General features: G+C 42.0%; 1 protein-coding gene across 1 annotated transcript in view; it reads right to left on the bottom strand.

Moving 5' to 3' along the window:
* LOC126470456 (calcium-dependent secretion activator-like) overlaps positions 1–17,139 on the bottom strand; it is a 1,485,604-nt gene extending 1,468,465 nt beyond the window's left edge. The window contains exon 1 of the mRNA XM_050098305.1: positions 17,057–17,139. The gene's annotated coding sequence lies outside the window, so the exon portion shown is untranslated. The remainder of the gene's footprint in view (positions 1–17,056) is intronic.
* Between the last annotated feature and the right edge of the window lie 212 nt (positions 17,140–17,351).

Below are 17,351 nucleotides of genomic sequence, written 5' to 3' on the forward strand. Positions count from 1 at the left end.
GTGAAGCGATGTCACACGCTGTATGTCTATATATCGAAACCTGTTCAGTTTCACTTTTGTTTCACCATATTCTTCGCACACTATCGCTGTGGCCACATTTATTCACAATATGATGTGCATAAATCCAATCTCTTTCATACGTGACTACACGTTTATGCAGTTGCCTTTTAAAGGAAAATCCCATAGACTAATTTCTTTCCATAATTTTCTTGCCATGAAGCTGCACCACAATAGCTGTGAAGTTCTTACAAAGTTGGTATTTGTATGTATTGTCCATAAGATTGTGGAAAGTGTTGCATACTAAAACATTTCTAAGTATTGTCAGTGGCATATTTACACTGCCTTATAAAAAAAGTGAAGTGCCCATAGGGCTCAAGGAAACGAAATGATACTTCACAGGTGGAGAGAGCATGTGATGCTATTGGAGTGATTACAAAACTGAGTCAAATTTACAAAGAGCTTAGCAGTCCGAGCCCACTTATCAGAATGGCGTTGCAGCCCCTCTGGCTTGGATGCTTGCAGTGATTCGGTTGGGAAGGGTGTCATAAGGCCGTTGTATCCTCTCCTAAGGTAAGCTGTGCAACAACAGTTTTAACTGTCCATGATACCCTGGGACGAAGTTGATATTAGAGCTCATCCCACACATGTCCTTTGGGGGACAGATCTGGAGATCTTGCTGGATATGGGAGTTCTTCAACATCACGCAGACAATTCATAGAGACAAGTGCCATGGGTGAACGAGCCTTGTATTGTTGAAAAACTGCAACACTATGTTGTCACATGTCTAAATAAAATAGCTTCTCAAATCAGCCGGCCGGTGTGGCCGTGCGGTTCTAAGCGCGTCAGTTTGGAACCGCGTGACCGCTACGGTCGCAGGTTCGAATCCTACCTCGGGCATGGATGTGTGTGATGTCCTTAGGTTAGTTAGGTTTAATTAGTTCTAAGTTCTAGGGGACTGATGACCTCAGTAGTTAAGTCCCATAGTGCTAAGAGCCATTTGAACCATTTTTCTCAAATCATGCGGCTGTCTGGCGATTTTCCTTGGTAAATACTATAAAATTCTTGTTACTTTTCGTGTGATACTTTGTATTAAAATAGTAGTAAACTTGCAATGATAATAGTTTTCGTCAGTAAATGCTGACTTGATAGCCATTTAAAAACTTGTCTCAAGGACAACGAAGCCTAATTAACTGAACTTTAAACCTTTTCTTCAAGTCATTAGAATACTGAATGTCCGATCTTTTCTTACGAACCTACAGATGCTGCCTACAAGCTCGAGTTATGCGGCTTTTGTTTGGTAGGTATTGAGCCGTTGTTTCTTCAACGCTGCTTTTCATCAACTAAACCAATACCTATCGACACAGAGTGGGTGGACTTCATGAATACTATCGAGATAGGTGGACTGAAATTTCTCCACCTAAACCCCAAACTCGGACTTTTAGTTTGAACTGTGATCTGAAGTAGGTACAGAAGGTTAACTAAGGGAAGAAACCGCCCCGTCGCAATGTCATCATGATTTCTTACCGTATTCTTCTTGGTCGCACAGAATTTTGAACGTACGGAGCTTAGAACGACATACTTTAATAGAGGTCATAATTTAACTTAATTTATTTTCCGCCACACTGGTAATACTCCATTATTTACGCGATAGTGACATATAAGAAACGAAAAATAACTCTAAAAATTGACAGTGTCGTGCTTTCCAGTTATTGCTAACTTTCTATTAGACGTTGCAGGTGTTGAAAATGCTGTCAAAATACTGTAGCAGGAGGTTTCAATTTATGGCTGTATTATGACTTTCGTTGATTGTAAGTATAGCGTCGTAGGAATGCATCGCTGCAGTATTCCGTCGACGTCCTGACTGACGATAACGCAGTTTTCATACACGAGATGTAGCGCTGGTACGTCAGTATGGATGCCTCATCTGTTGGTACGGCAGGAATTCCTTTTTGCGTACTTCAAAGTAAAATCATACATGCTGAAAAAGTTGGCCAAGCAGTCAGTGGTGGCAATGCGCCAAAGTAGGCTGTGTTCAGCAAACCCCTGGCGGAAACTATCTGCTATGTGATGAGAAGCTGGACAAGGAAAAAGAAAATGGCAATCAGATGTGAGGAAAACGAAGACAGTAGCAGAAGATGTGAAGGCAAAGCCAATTACGTGGTGAACCAGGAAGAAGGAGCAATACTCAGTAAAGCTGTCGGGTGGTCGATCAGACTTTGGAGATCTATGTGATGTTAAAAAAATGGTTCAAATGGCTCTGAGCACTATCGGACTTAACATCTATGGTCATCAGTCCCCTAGAACTTAGAACTACTTAAACCTAACTAACCTAAGAACATCACACAACACGAAGTCATCACGAGGCAGAGAAAATCCCTGACCCCGCCGGTAATCGAACCAGGGAACCCGGGCGTGGAAACGACCACGAGCTGCGGACTCTATGTGATGTCCCATGTTTTCTGTTGTTGAAGGTGTCCATTGCGACCACGAGTTGGAGGCATCTCTTTGTGCGTAAGCACGAGAGACGTTCCAAAAGTGAAACCCTCGGCCCTGAGGTAAACAATAAAGGCATCGACTTAACGTATAAGGGGTGATAAAATGTTTCCGTTCGAAGGCCGAACAGTCCAGGATCGGCATGCCAATCAGGCAAAATCGCAGCGACCATTGAGGCAGGCATCCCACCGACGCACCAGGTTGAAAATACCCGTTCAATAAAACACCGTGTCCTGCTGCGTGAGGAAATCCGTAACTGTCTGCGGTACATCCTTATCCGACATGAATCGTCGACCCTTGAAGGCCTCTTTTAAGGCATCGAAGGTGTGATAATTGCGTGGGGGCAAACCAGGACTATAGGACGGGTGCTCGAGTGTCCCCCACTGTAGTTGGCGTTACGAAATTTGCGATGTGGGACTTGCGTTGTCATGAAGCAGCAGCGCTCTTGCACCGAACTTGGCACACAATTCCACAACGGTGGTTTTCGATAGACATGTTGTCCCATACACGTTCTTCATTATCAGATGGATTTCTACCGGTTTTTCTCCTCCGGCAGCTAAGAAAAAAATAACAGCACGTTGGTTTTGTTTGCAGGCATTTGGTAATAACTTCGCCGTAGTTCACGTTTCCGCGTTCAGCGCACGCGCACAGGAAAGACACGAATGCCACACTAATTCCTTGCCTACATGTCGGTGTTTATATACCTGCATCAGAGTCGCGCTAAGTTGCATATATGCTGCACGACCGCCCTCAAACGGAAACTATTTGAGCGCCTCTTACAGAATGGAAGACATCGGACTTTATTAGGTTTAAACAGTAAACATACAAGGGACGTTATACAAGCTCCTGGCCTGACGCAGAGTGATCAGTTTGGGGTGCGATCAAGTTTCAGAAACGAACGTTAGCCGCCAGTATGTGACAGTCGTTTAAACAACCAATTGTTAAGACATCTCTGAAATATTTCTAAAGCTGAATTACTAACTGTGATTATAAGGTGAATTTCAACGATTCGACAATATCGTAAGAGCACTGTAGCTCCTGCTTCATTCATTCATTCATTCAGTATGTAATGATCAGCCAGAGCCACCCCTAGACGGACATTCCTTACACTTCTGTAGTTGTCTTCACCGTCACCGACCGTCACCGTGTCTTCGCTGACGTTCTCTGTCTCAAAGTCGCCGTCACTTCCTATGCCATCTTGCGTGTTGTTGCTACCGTTAACTTATGTCGTCGCTGCCATCGCCGCCTGTGCCGTTTGCCCCCATGTTCACTGTTCTTCTTGTTTCCTGAGTTTCCCATTTTCCTCATTTATCTCGCTCCTACTAGGCCTTCCCCTTAAATTTGACAACGGCCAAGACAAATGCCTTTTCCATTGCAGTTGCTGCACCAATAGTGTGCCTCAAAATTCTACTACCACCACCAACTGCACTTCAACTGCATCAGTTAAGGACATCTCAATTGCATCATCACATTCACACGATCCTTATCAGCACCGACTTTAATATAATCATTTTCGTCATCTTGGCAGACTGACCATACAACAGGAAAGACATCTTGCGGCACTAAGTTCTGTCTCACAGTCGAACCAACATCTTTACACTTTTGCTCAAGAAAAAATCTTTGTTACTACCTAGCATTAACTACCCCTCCCCACAGAAAAACAATGACGTCGAACCAATCCTCCTCTTTCGTTTCGGTGGTTAAGAAGTGGACTGTAGAATTCGAGTATGGACTTGTATCCACTGAAAATGATGAGCGCTCAGTATGTCCGCAAGCCTGCACGGTCCGTGAAATTGAGGCAAAAAATCGCAATACTGTACTCTGGTGAAGGTAAGCGACGTTGTTAAGATCTTAATAGGTTGCTCGACCACGCTGTACATGAAATTCGGAGCTAGAGAGAATATTTTACTTAACAATGAATGCTGCATCAATTAACCTTCGATAAAACACACTCTCAAGGATATACTAACTTAACACGTTCTCAAGAGTGTACTAACTTTGTAAAATGCAGTTCCACTAAATTCCTTCGACGCTCCGAGACAGCAAACAAGTGGATTTATCCCTTGTCATGGCTAACTTTGTTTGGATTTCTGGGTAGGAGAGTGGTCATAAGTCACCTTTACAGTGGCTGGGTCGTCAACGGGGAGAACTAGACTGAAAAACCTAAGGGAAAGTTTTGAGGCTAAACATCCACGTCCTGTAGAGAAGAAAGTTTTCCTCCAAACAATACATCCTCGTGTGCGCCTCTGAACGTTACCTCAGAACTGAGTGTTGTTCTCACACATATTCAGCAGAGCTGCCTTCTATAAACTACATTTTCTTCCAAAACCTGGACAAAGGGCTTTTGGAGGGAAATTACTTCAAACAATGATGTCGAAAACTAGACCTTACGCTTATTTTCCATAGTAGGACGAATTTTCTTAGGATATTGCAAAGCTGGAAATTCGTTTGTATTAATGGTTTAACTTTATAACGTTGCTATGTTGTAAGAAGCACGTATTTCATTTCTCAGTTATAAACGTTTTAGACGTTATCATATTACGGACAGATCGCGAGTTTAGTCGTGTTCCGCGCGCAATTCGTTAAGGATAGATCTCGTTATTCTGTGTACAGTGTCTGTAGATCCCATCTGTTGTGATATATTTTAACTACTTTGTCTATTTAGGTGTTTACAACAGTAGTCAGTGAATAAAACTTGAGTCCCTTGTACCTTTTGCTTATTAAGCATGTTGACTGTATTTTGATATTTCAGAGAGTTACTATTTTGGTCCTGAAGTTCGTCGTGTTTTTGCAGATAGCGCTATTCAGAAAACGGAAGTAAATGAACGAATCAAAAATAGTTTCGGAGATTTTTGAGCTTGATTATTCAGATGTTCCTAGGGAAAATGAAGATGTAGATGATAGCATCAATGAATGTTTTTTTCATTCTCAGGACTATTCCAGCGACAGTGAAATGATCAGATTTGTAAAAAAGCGTAAAGTAGCGGTGTTTTCAAGTGATTCCGACAGTGACGATGATGGTAATTCTATTTGTGAAAATGACTCGTTTTGTCATATTGTTACTCCTTTTGAGACGGCAGTCGTGTCTCACTCGGGCACTGGCTATGCCATTGCACGTGTGACACTTGGACGCCGTCTCGAATGTGTTGACTACCAGCACAGGTCTCGCTGGTGGTCGGAAATCCTGGTACGAAACACCTGTTAATTTTTATCACATGCGAATCAGCGGTAGCAAATTGCGTGTTTCTAAGTTCCACACTATCACGGAACTGGCGGAGAAATGGAACGCTTTGAAGAATCAATAGAGTGCATACTGCTCTAGTAACAAAACCTAGCGAAGCGTGGCTGCCAACAAAATGCGACTTTAGGAGAGGCCATCCTACATCAGAGCTGTAGAGGCAACAAGGCAACGAAATATTTCTCAATGTGCAGAGCGTCTTTGACAAAATGGCCTTCTATTACAATTTTCTTGTAAGGACAATTAATTTTTTGTGATAGTCACAGCGCATCCTTTAGCGTTACAAAAAGGTCCATCGCGCATTTTTATAACTACGAAGCACTCCAGACAAAATTTCTTTCTCTGTTTAGATCTTTTGCCCTAAATATAAACTCTCAGCCACTGGTTCTATGACTTAAGTCGATAGACTTAAATAAATACAGTTATAGCTGACTATTGGACTTTTCATTCAGTTTTGTATTTTAATAGTTTTAATACCTGTTTTTAAACAGCTATTGTACTGTATGATGTCAATTAGTCATTTATAACTATTTTAGCCGTGGCTGCCCCAGTTTTAAAACAATCGTCTATGACTTAATTGGTAATTTGTGTTACTTGCTATTGAAATTTTTCGTTATACTTAATTGCAGTGTTACTGTAATTGTTGTTCAAGCCTACTTTCAAACTTACGCTTATTATGTTCTACCATTCGTTGCTGGAGCTTCTCTGTATTAAGGACAATCCGACCAGGTTTATTGGTTAAAAGAAACTGGTTCAGATATGTTCCATTTACACGTACCTCTTCTTCGTGTTCTCGGTGTAAGGATCCCAAAACTTCCTCTACAAAAGATGAAAATGGTTTTGGTGATACGGAATCTCCTTGCCTGGGCCTTCTTTCTTTTGTGGATTTCTTACAATCTTAATGAAGTCTAATGGAACTAAAAACGAAACCTACCACATTTTATCAAATGATGATAAAAACTACATAAAATATGACGGTCGTAAACCATTTTGTAAATGTAATTTATCATACATGCGGAACATACAGAGAAAAACAGATGAAAGACTAAAAAGAAGACACTGATAAGATAGGAAGTCATACATTTAGACTGCGAGAATTTATATAACAATAGCAAAATTTACTATGTTAAACCAATAGCTTAGATAATGTCGACAGAAGATGGGTAGATATCTTAAAAAATACTAATGCAAGTGGCACGAAAGAAAATTCTGCGTATAAACATGCCCCCACCAACTACACCAAAGTTCGAGCAGAAAGGAGGTATTAGCAATTATATGTGCGGTACTTGTACGGGATGAGGTTTCTTCTGGTAACAGACCAGAAATCGTGAAGCCCTTTTTAGTTTTATTTCTTCCTTACCAGACAGAATGACGTAACAACCACAGAGGTGTGGTTCGTTTCTTAGTTACTATACATATACGATCCAGTAAACGTTAACGAGCCGTCATTTTCACGCTACTGCAATATCTCGCCTTATAAAAAGCCCTAATCCCGAGCTTCACGGGCAGGAGGTTTTGTGTTGGTCGTTATATGAAGCAGCCTGTCATGCACTTCAAGAACTGCCAATAACAGCACGGATAGTTGCTACAGATTTCTCAAAAGTTCCCGACGTTACGAAACGTCCTACGTTGGGTGCAAAACGGTTAGCGACGCCACGTAACTACTCGTATGGGTTCCACGTGCAAAGCTTATTTTTCGCTTAAGTAGCGGTTGTCAGTTACACAAGGGGATCTTCTTCTGACGACTGACCGAGCGAAGTGGCGCAGTGGTTAGCACTCTGGATTCGCGTTCGGGAGGGTGGACATCCAGATTTAGGTGTTTCGTGGTTTTCGTAAATCGCTTAAGGAAAATGCTGGATACTGTCTTTGTAAGGAAACCTCCTAATTCCCTCCCACCCCCTTTTTCCCCCAACCGAAACTTGTACACCGTCTGTAATGACTTCAACCTTCAACTTTTCTGTAGAGAAGGAGAATGATACACACCGTGTGGTGACTTCGTCCACGCTTCGTAAGAAAGTAATTGCACTACTGAATATTGAACACTTGTGTATCTCCAGAAAGAAAACAGTAGCATGACGCCATGCTTATTAGCCTACTATAGACAGGGACATTCACAGATGAGTCATAACATGACCACCTGCTTAATGGCGTCTTGGTACACTCTTGGAACGGAATATAGGAGTAATTCTGCGTGTCCTTGGTAGGTATTCGGAGGTAGGCTGCACCAGATGTCTACGCTAAGGTCATGTAATTCCCGCAAATTACAGGCTGGTGCTGTGCATGTGGAGCTGGCGCTCGCTAGCGTCCCAGATGTGTTCCATTAGGCTCAGATCAGGCGAATTTTGTGGCCAAGACATCAGCGCGAGAACACGATCATGCTCCTCAAACCACTGTTGCACCATTATGGCCTTCTGACATGGACTGTTATCCCGATGGAAGCTGCCTTAAAGCATGAAAGAATGCAGGCGGCCTGCAATAATCTTCACTAGTCCATAGCTGTCATGGTGTCTTCGATTACTAACATAGGTACCATTGAAGCCGAGGTGAATGTCACTCATACCATAACACTGCCCCCACCGGCCTCTTTCTGTGGCGCAGCATTTTTCGAGCAACCGTTCGCGTTGGTGACGACGTTTCCAGACACAATCGTTGACCTAGTGTAACAGGGTCTGTGATTCATCCGACCAGGCGACACGTTTCCATTGAAACACGTTTTGCTGCCCACTGCAGTCATAATTGACGATATCATTGGGCCAACATGCGAATATACGGGGCCACATGGTCAACAATGTATGCGTTATATATCGCCGCCTATCCTACTTTACAGAGTGGGCAAGCCTCCGACATCCACGTTGTGTGATTAGGTGTGGACGTCCAACAACTTGTCGCCTGCTCGTGGTTCCTTCAGCCACTTCCTCACGACAGTAGCACGCGAACAGTTGACCAGCTTCGCCGTTTTCTAGTTACTCGTTCCCAGTTGCTGCGCCCTAACAATCTGTCCTCTGTCACAGTCGTATGTGTTACGCAACTTTACCAAGCGGCATTCATTCTAGCGGTGGGCATTCTGTTAGGCTCATCAGTCTGCAACGCCTGGTAAGGGTGTGCCAGCAGTGTTCAGAGCAGCAAGCAGCTCCACATAAAGTATGTCCACATTCTGTTTCACAATGAAAAATGGTAACAGTGGTAGATTCATTTTCCAAATTAACCTACGCATGCAAACTACAGTCAGTAGTAGTAGTAATCGTAGATGAAGCTGAGTCCGATGCCAGCACTGTACATTTGGAAATGTCACGAGATGCACGCAGCGGTCCAGCGTCTTGGCCGTAGTGGGGACCCTTCTCAAGAGTACGCTGAAACCTCGTGCTTAAACTGCCTAAACCTATTTGTGATAGGTGATGCCCTTGTTGCGTGCTTGGTGTCCACGGAAAGTCACACCTTTACCGGCGATGGTACTGGACGTATAGCTGTTCAAATATGAAGCAAGCATTTCGTGAGAAGCCGCGGACTGCAATGGTTTTTTCATCTCAGATCTGAAAATCCTTACTAATATTTCTGCCTCTCCATCTGATTGTAGGTGAAAAGATTCTATTAGGAGATTGTGAATACAATGTGAAGAGCGAAAATCCATAAACGTTGTGAGGTAAACTGTAGCCAGTCTGTAACTATTGCGCCGGCCGATGTGGCTGAGCGGTTCTAGGCGCTTCAGTCCGGAACAGCGTGCCTGCTACGGTCTCTGGTTCGAGCCCTGCCTCGGGCATGGATGTGTGTGATGTCTTAGGTTAGTTAGGTTTAAATATTTTCTAAGTCTAGGGAACTGACGTCTTCAGATGTTAAGTCCCATAGTGCTTGGAGCCATTTGATTTTTTTGTAAATATTGCTTTCCTATTAAGCCTTTATGAAATGGCATTTCCTAAGAATTCTAGTCAATAACTAACTACTGGTCTATTTCACTGCAATGGTGGTGGTGTGGTGATGGTGATGGTTGTGGTGGTGGTGGTGGTGGTGGTGGTGGTGGTGGTGATATGTCTAGAGTGTTTAACAGCGAGGTCATTAGCTCCCTCATTCAGTTAATTGGATACGGATGTGTTCTTTCGTGAGAAATATACCTAAAAAGGTAAAGTATAAAATGTAATTCTCAGTTACAAAATACACGAACTGTAGCTACAATATAGCTAAAATAATGTAGCAGAGAACTGTGCCTGGTTGATCACTGGAGAAACGGAAGATGAAGCAATCACCCTGGAAATACATTGAAATCTTCTACCTAAGAAACTACTGACAATGTTGGACAACACATAGAATCTGAAAAAAACGCATATCACATTCGATTCATCGTCTCCTAAAACAAAGAATGATATACATATAACTGTACATCACAAGCACTGCACACTACTGGAATCCACGCGTTAGAGGACAGTGCCCTGTCGGGAGACCCGTTTCGAGTGCTTCCTCCCGCCGCAGTGGCCGGAAGGAGGAACTCCATGGCCGTGTAGTTTGTTCCATCGACAGTAGCTTGTTGTTCCTCAACCCTAACCACGCCTCCTCCCACAGACGCGTGATCCTGTGCTTCAGTAGCGATGCAATTTTATGTACAAGGGCAGAACGATCGGAAATTGTATTTTCCGAGCCAGCCGGGTTGGCTGAGCGGTTCTAAGCGCTATAGTCTGGATCCGCGCGACCGCTGCGGTCGCAGGTTCGAATCCTGCCTCGGGCAGGGATGAGTGTGATGTCCTTAGGTTAGTTAGGTTTAAGTAATTCTAAGTTCTAGGGGACTGATGACCTCAGAAGTTAAGTCCCATAGTGCTCAGAGCCATTTGAACCATTTTTCTGTATCTTCCGAGCAGGCATTCTTAGCTGCTGTATCTGCTGCTTCATTACACTGAATTCCCATGTGCCCTAGTATCCAGCAGAATGACACCTTTTACTGCAGTCGTAGAGAAGTACATATTTAATATGTCAATCTAATCAGATAAGATCCCCACATTGCAGAGTAGTGACTTGGTATTAGAAGCAATCTTTAAAATTCGTATACCATATAACTGTGCAAATGGGTTGTGAGAGTAGTTGACCATTTCCAAACTTTTATTAATTTTATTTTCATAAGAACAGCAGTAACGAGCGCAGTGTCCCACTGTGCTACAAAGGATTAATCTCAAACCCAACACTATTAGGCATTTAGGCCTACCGTTCAATGAGATTATAATTTATGCTTGTCTCTGCGCTTTGTATGAAAATTTAATTGACATGTTGTGTAATGAAGACGGCACTATGTGGGCCGATATTACTATGAACTATCTGAGTTGTGCATAGGTTATGATTGTAATTTTACCCGATTTGAAAACTAAATTGTTTTGGATTACAACATCTACCTGAATTTGCGCATCAAATTCTGCTCTGCAGGCCGTCTACTGCGGGATATCCGGTAGTAGTTTTTTCTACCCTCTAAAACTTTCGCATTTGCATACACACTAGCGGTAAGCGCTAAGAATTTACAGAAGCCAATTTTTCACAGAGACCTGCACTACTGGCAGGCGTCAATGTGATGTAGTCTGGCGCCACGTTAACCACAAGTAATCAGTCGATTGGAAAAAGAGTATACCGCGCATGTTACTCGCTGATGGTACCTTTCTGTAGCGAAATAACTTCCTTGGACCCCTCAGAATGTCCTCGATAAGCCCCTGAGATACGAGAAATTGGAGCACAAACATTACCGATTAGCACAGGTTTTTGACACCTGAAGAGCACCACTTCAGTATATGCTACCTTTGGGCTGTAGATCTTTCATCTGTATGAAATAGTATGTTTATAATGGTTGAAACATTGTTACACAAACTTAGCCCAATAATGTGGACGCCTTAAAAATCATACTCTATAAATTCTGCAATATGCACCATAATCGGAATGTTTTATGCAATTCACTTTGTTTGGGTGACCTCTGAATACTTCCCGTCACACGTGCATGTAGGTGCTTGCTCTATGCAGACTGCAATAATTCTTAGTGTTCAGCTCTCTTGGTAATCGTAACGTTAGAAAACCTGAGCGAACGCTTAACAGCATCAACACCCTACTGGTTGCGTGAAATTGGCCACACAAATAAAGTACAATCCCAATGTGACATCATACTTACTTTCCATTTTGGATATGTGGAGCACAGAAACCTGACAGTCCACTTTGATCCAGACGTTTTCCTTGTATTACGAAAAATCGCAGGCTGACAAAAGGAACTGGATGACAAGCATCAATTACGATGAAAGGTTGGATTGGTAGTCAAATTCTGATAGAATTTGTTTCTTCACCTAAATATTTGGAACTAGACACGAAAAACATGTGTGTCCTCATATGAATGAAATTGATTTTAAGCCAGTGTTTCTTTCTAGAGATATTGCTGACTCATAAGATTTTCCTGTTATTTTTCTCACTTTCAAAATAACGAAAAATAAACGTTTCGAAGACTTTTTTTTGCAAGAAACCTCACACTTTTCAATGGTAGGCGTTCCTTATTGCTTTTATTACGTCTCCACCATGAAGAAGTGTGACTTCCCCAACAATATAATACTTTGTAACGGGGAAATTTGTTGTTCCTATTTGCCGTCTTGGTCTCAGTGCCAACTCTTTGTAACAGATCCTTAGTCAGTAAAACCTTCTATTGGTAGTTCTCCCAACGCTGAAGTCATATAAGCTTCTAGGGATATTTGATTTTCACATTTTCCTCGCTATATATTTCTCCTAGAACGCTCGCTTCTCTAATGTTCAACTGAGTTACATACGAGTTCTGGCTATGATAAGATGACTGTTTATGTATACTGCATCCAAGATATTAAGCAAGATAAAGTCAAAAATATTACTGCATTTTGCGCTCAAGATATTTACAAAGATAAAAAACGGCAATTACAGTGACAGAAGCAAATGTTGTGCGATGAAGTAATACTGTAGCACCGATGTATGGATGAAGCAGTAAGCAGTCTATGGTATATATCTACAGGCACCGATAAAAGCGCACTTTATGAACCTTCTACCAACTGTGAAGGAGCGAATGCGAACAGGCTGGTTGACATCTGCCAGTAAAGCGAAAACAGGGCCAAACAGCAGTCAATTCACAAAATATGCATGATTTAGTTGTATGTAATTAACACAAGTAGAAATGCGTACTCTTTCCTGAGGAAAACTTTTTGGATACAGGGCTGCCGAAACCTCAAGCACCATTCGCATAAACAGTGGCAATCTTCGTTAACGTAGAACCTAGAATAATGTAGGAGAAAAATTGCAGAAGCTTGGCTTCATACGATTTACAATAGATCCGCATGCGATATCGTCTGTAAGAGATCCAGTGGTGAGCATAGTAGCTTTTCTTGCCCTTTATTTCAATCGATAACAGTTTGTTTTCTTGTTTAATTCATCAGAACGATAACCTACTGTCCGTGACGGTATGAACGGACTTCTTGGTCCTCAGGTTATTTTGTTGTTTTCAAGCTTCCCCAGAGCCATATTTCGCATGTCCATATTTGTAGACTTCCGCGTAGTCCGCTAATGTCGGCACACAGCGCCGAGAGCTGCTTCTTGAATCAGTCCATCCACAGTACTGCTATTGTTATACGTAGTAAAATTACTATTCTGGTCCAATGGAGAAACATATACCATTATCGGAATGTGGAATATAAAATGACTTACGCATGTAAAAATAATTTGTGTCCTACAAACGATCAAAAATACGTGAGAGACGAATCTGAATGTTGTAGCTGCCGTCCACGTGCTAACTCAATAAAAATATAGATCAGTGCTGCGAGTTAGAAGCAGAAAGATCAAGTCGTTTGACGTCATCAGACTCAAATGTTTAACACTATGTGGTAGAACCGTTTAAGTACCGCAACGATCATTAAAAGTTGTCAAATAATTTCTATGAGTTTCAAGACGTATGCCGTAACAGACGGACTGAACTGTAGAGGCTCTTCCAACATGAGAAACTAACAGAATACTCGATAAACTAGTCTGTGTTATTGTATTCCTAATCGCAAAGAATACTTTGCTATAAACTGGCAATAACGTAAGGTATTCTTTCCTACAAATTACTGTCAGACTTGTACACAACTAAAGAACAAAAGCGTAGAACAATATATGCGTAGAATTTCCTGTTTATCTTACTTGCTTCTGCAGGTGATCATTCGAGTAATGCACTATTCAAAGGTAACTATATGTGAAATCCGATTACTTCTCAAATTACATGCGCGTTGTTCTTGGAGGAACTGGAAATAGTAGTTCTCTTCACAGCAATGTTTTCTCGCAAGCATCTGCCAATTCATTTCCCGAAGGATCTGCCTCTATAATCACTGGAGCTGTTAAAACTGAAGAACTTGACATTTATAGGGAAAATTTTTTTTCTGTTAGAAGAAATGAACATTTTCCTGGCGTTGAAGTCAGTGCAGCATTAAAGGAAAATCGTAGGTGTGTTCTCCCACATACTTTCTTCTGCTCTGTAGAGACATCGCCTATTTTGAATGTTACGATGTGTACTTGGACGTCTACTTCTCAGCAACATTACTGTGCGGATTGGCGTTCTCTTCCCGTACAGTATGTCACTGGCGTTGCATTTAAAAGTTGATTAAGGACGTTTGCATAAGGGCAGGTTAATTTTTATTTGAAGGCAGTGTTGCACCGTCAGGGAAATCAATTCGACACCGTAACATATACTTTTTGCAGAGCCCTGCGCAGACTGTGAACAAAAAGAGCCAGCTGATTACATCTCCCCGTCTCGGGATCGATTTCCTGCAGCCCCGTTGGCTCGCTCCCAAACTGCCCACAGCGAACCAGGGATTTCCTGCGGAAATGTTTATGATAGGATACTTGCACACACTTTGTGCTGACATTTTGGGACTGTCCTGTTACTGAAAAAGGTGAACGAAGACGGGTCCTTCTTTTGACCTTGGAGAACATGGGTTGATTGTCGGTGTAAATATAATTTTTAGGTAATTTCGAGCAACATGGCCTACTAGCAAGGTATAATCTGGGCGTGATTCTCGAGTATACAGACACCTGTATTCTAACATGAAGGCTTTGTTTAATTATTAATTCGTATCATTCAGAACCGAAATGTAACTGCCGCAACCAGCTCTCATCCCCAGTGCAGTTTCAAGTCGTCGGCTGCCATTCTAAATAAAAATGTGTCCTAACGATTAACATATACAACAGCTGGTAACTAAAGATTACTGTTTGTTAGATGAAATAGCTTCATCTAGTTTTAGATGTCATAATGTTATCAGTAGCCAAAAATGGTTATGTTTGGACTAAATAAATGTTACAATTTTCAAAGTAGCAAACTTCCACTTGCGTCTCGAGCAATGGACGAACTCTAGGAATCCACTTTCTTTTGCTAACTTTTGACCAAACTGGCATTGGGCTGACGAACCCCATGAAGACGGCTCTATGTGTCTGCATTCCGGGATGTGTGACAAATGTATACAGCGTGTCTCTCCTACGAGCCCTCAGGTACATTTTCTCTATTGTTTCGGCAGATACTTGAAATATTGTTTTTACAACGTGTAGGCGGACTAACCCCAAACAAAAACTGTTCATCACATGTTTCATGCGACGCCCAGCGTCGATGGAAAGCGTCAGTTTCTTTCCAGTTACAAACAAAATAATTTTTAAAGTTAAATTTTATGTGCCCTTTCGGCAGATCAGTCCCAAATTAGTCTAATGTGATATTCTTTTTACCGATATGTATTAACAGGAACAGTAAAACACGAGGAATAATGAGTACACCAGCAGGGACAGCACCGCTTTGGCCCGCCTTGACTGCTACCGCCATGCAGAAGCGCGCTGCTTGGTCGCTGCTGGAGTACTGGTTGTTCTTCGTGTTTTACTGTCACTGTTAATGTGTGTGTGTAAAACTAATATCGCACTACACTAATCTGGTAGCGCTCTATCTAATGGGCGTGTAAACTTTTCTATCAAAAATCATTTTCTTGAAATGGGGAAACAAACAGACGAATTACGTCGACACTGGGCTCGTATGAAAATCGTGATAAGTAGGATTTGTCTCGACTGACACCAGGTGACGTTGCAAAAATGAAATTCTTAATATTTTTCGAAACACCAGAGAGAATTCGCCCGGCGACCCGTAGGAGAGGCACCCGGTATATCGATATCAAGTAAGCTATTAAGGTTTTTGCCCCTGGCGAAACTGAATTGTATAAACGGATACTTGCATCATAGAAATGTTAAGAAGATAACAAATACGGCAGTTGTTAAAGATGACTTAACACTGAAACTAGCGTAGAGTCACCAGAATTCCCTTGAAAATTATGCTACTCATTCTTCTCACGTGATCTGAATTTTAAAAAAAATGTATGACCATCTTCTAGGTTGGAAAACATGTTCTCTATTTCAGTTCGTAATTACAATGTACCGGACATAGAATATTTTTATTTCTCTTCTGCCAGAGAAAGTAACCGAGAATTTCTAGGAATTAGCTTCAATCTTAGACTTGGAACATGCGTAACCGAAGAAGACCAAGGACGTGAAATAGACCCTGATGTACAAGTATTTCCCGGAAACTATTCTCTTCAAATCTCCGTCTCATTTATATCAGAAGTTTCTTGAATTAATTTTTAAAGTGTAGACAATGATTTATGCGATTACTTGACGACAGTTACCTCGAAGAAGATAAAAATATTTTTCTTCCTAACTGACATGTGACTCTGTTGTTTCGATGTTGTTGCTTTTTATTCTCCCGTGATATGTAGAGAAAACTTAACTTCTAATTTTAAGAGAATCTTCTAAGTCACGTGCGCTAGTACTCACGACATAGGCTTTTCAAAAACCCTTCAGAGAACCATACAGGTTTTCGTCTGTAACTCTACTTTATATGCTCTTGTGCTATTCAGAATGTCCTGCTGTTACACCATCATAAAAATGATATAGAAAACGAAAACTTGCGAACATTTTGTCAGTACGTTAATAGTTCATGAGCCTAGTGTTGACTATGTAGTGGAATGTACACACAGATAACAGTTCAAAAAGATGACAATAGAAATGCGAGAAAGACAATCAGACACGTGCAAAACACAACAGTATCGACTACAGTTACAATGCACCACTGCTGTATGATACATTGGCAATAACAACGAATAAAATTACCGTTGTCTTCTATTTGTGGATGGATCGTAGTCTTCTGAAGTCAAACTGCATACCAGAGTCTGTTCTTTTTAACAGTTTGCCACTCACTATCTGAGGATTTTGCTGCTGACATCAACTTCTAATGAGCAAAACCATGGCGTTCTTTAAAGCTGCTGAGCGCTAATGTAAAGCTGTCTGGCAGAGAGTACTTACCCGTGCGATTGCTGGCTACTACTGCTGCTGTCTGCTGATAGCTGGCTGCCGGTTGCTGGTACCGGTGCTGACCCGCGGGCGACCAAGCGACGACTGCACGCGGTCGCACTGCCGCGTGCCACTCGCCACCCACGCAAATCAATGGAATAGCCACAGTGGTGCCTCCGGCCGGCCGACTCCACAACTATCAGACAGCAAGACGCTTTCACTTTCGTCTGTTTCGAACGTGTTGTTCAACCTGCCTACTCACCAACTACAATTGACCCCTGCCTTATTGCAACTACCAGTGAGATGT

Source organism: Schistocerca serialis, chromosome 3 (assembly GCF_023864345.2).
Source record: "Schistocerca serialis cubense isolate TAMUIC-IGC-003099 chromosome 3, iqSchSeri2.2, whole genome shotgun sequence".
NCBI lineage: Eukaryota > Metazoa > Arthropoda > Insecta > Orthoptera > Acrididae > Schistocerca > Schistocerca serialis.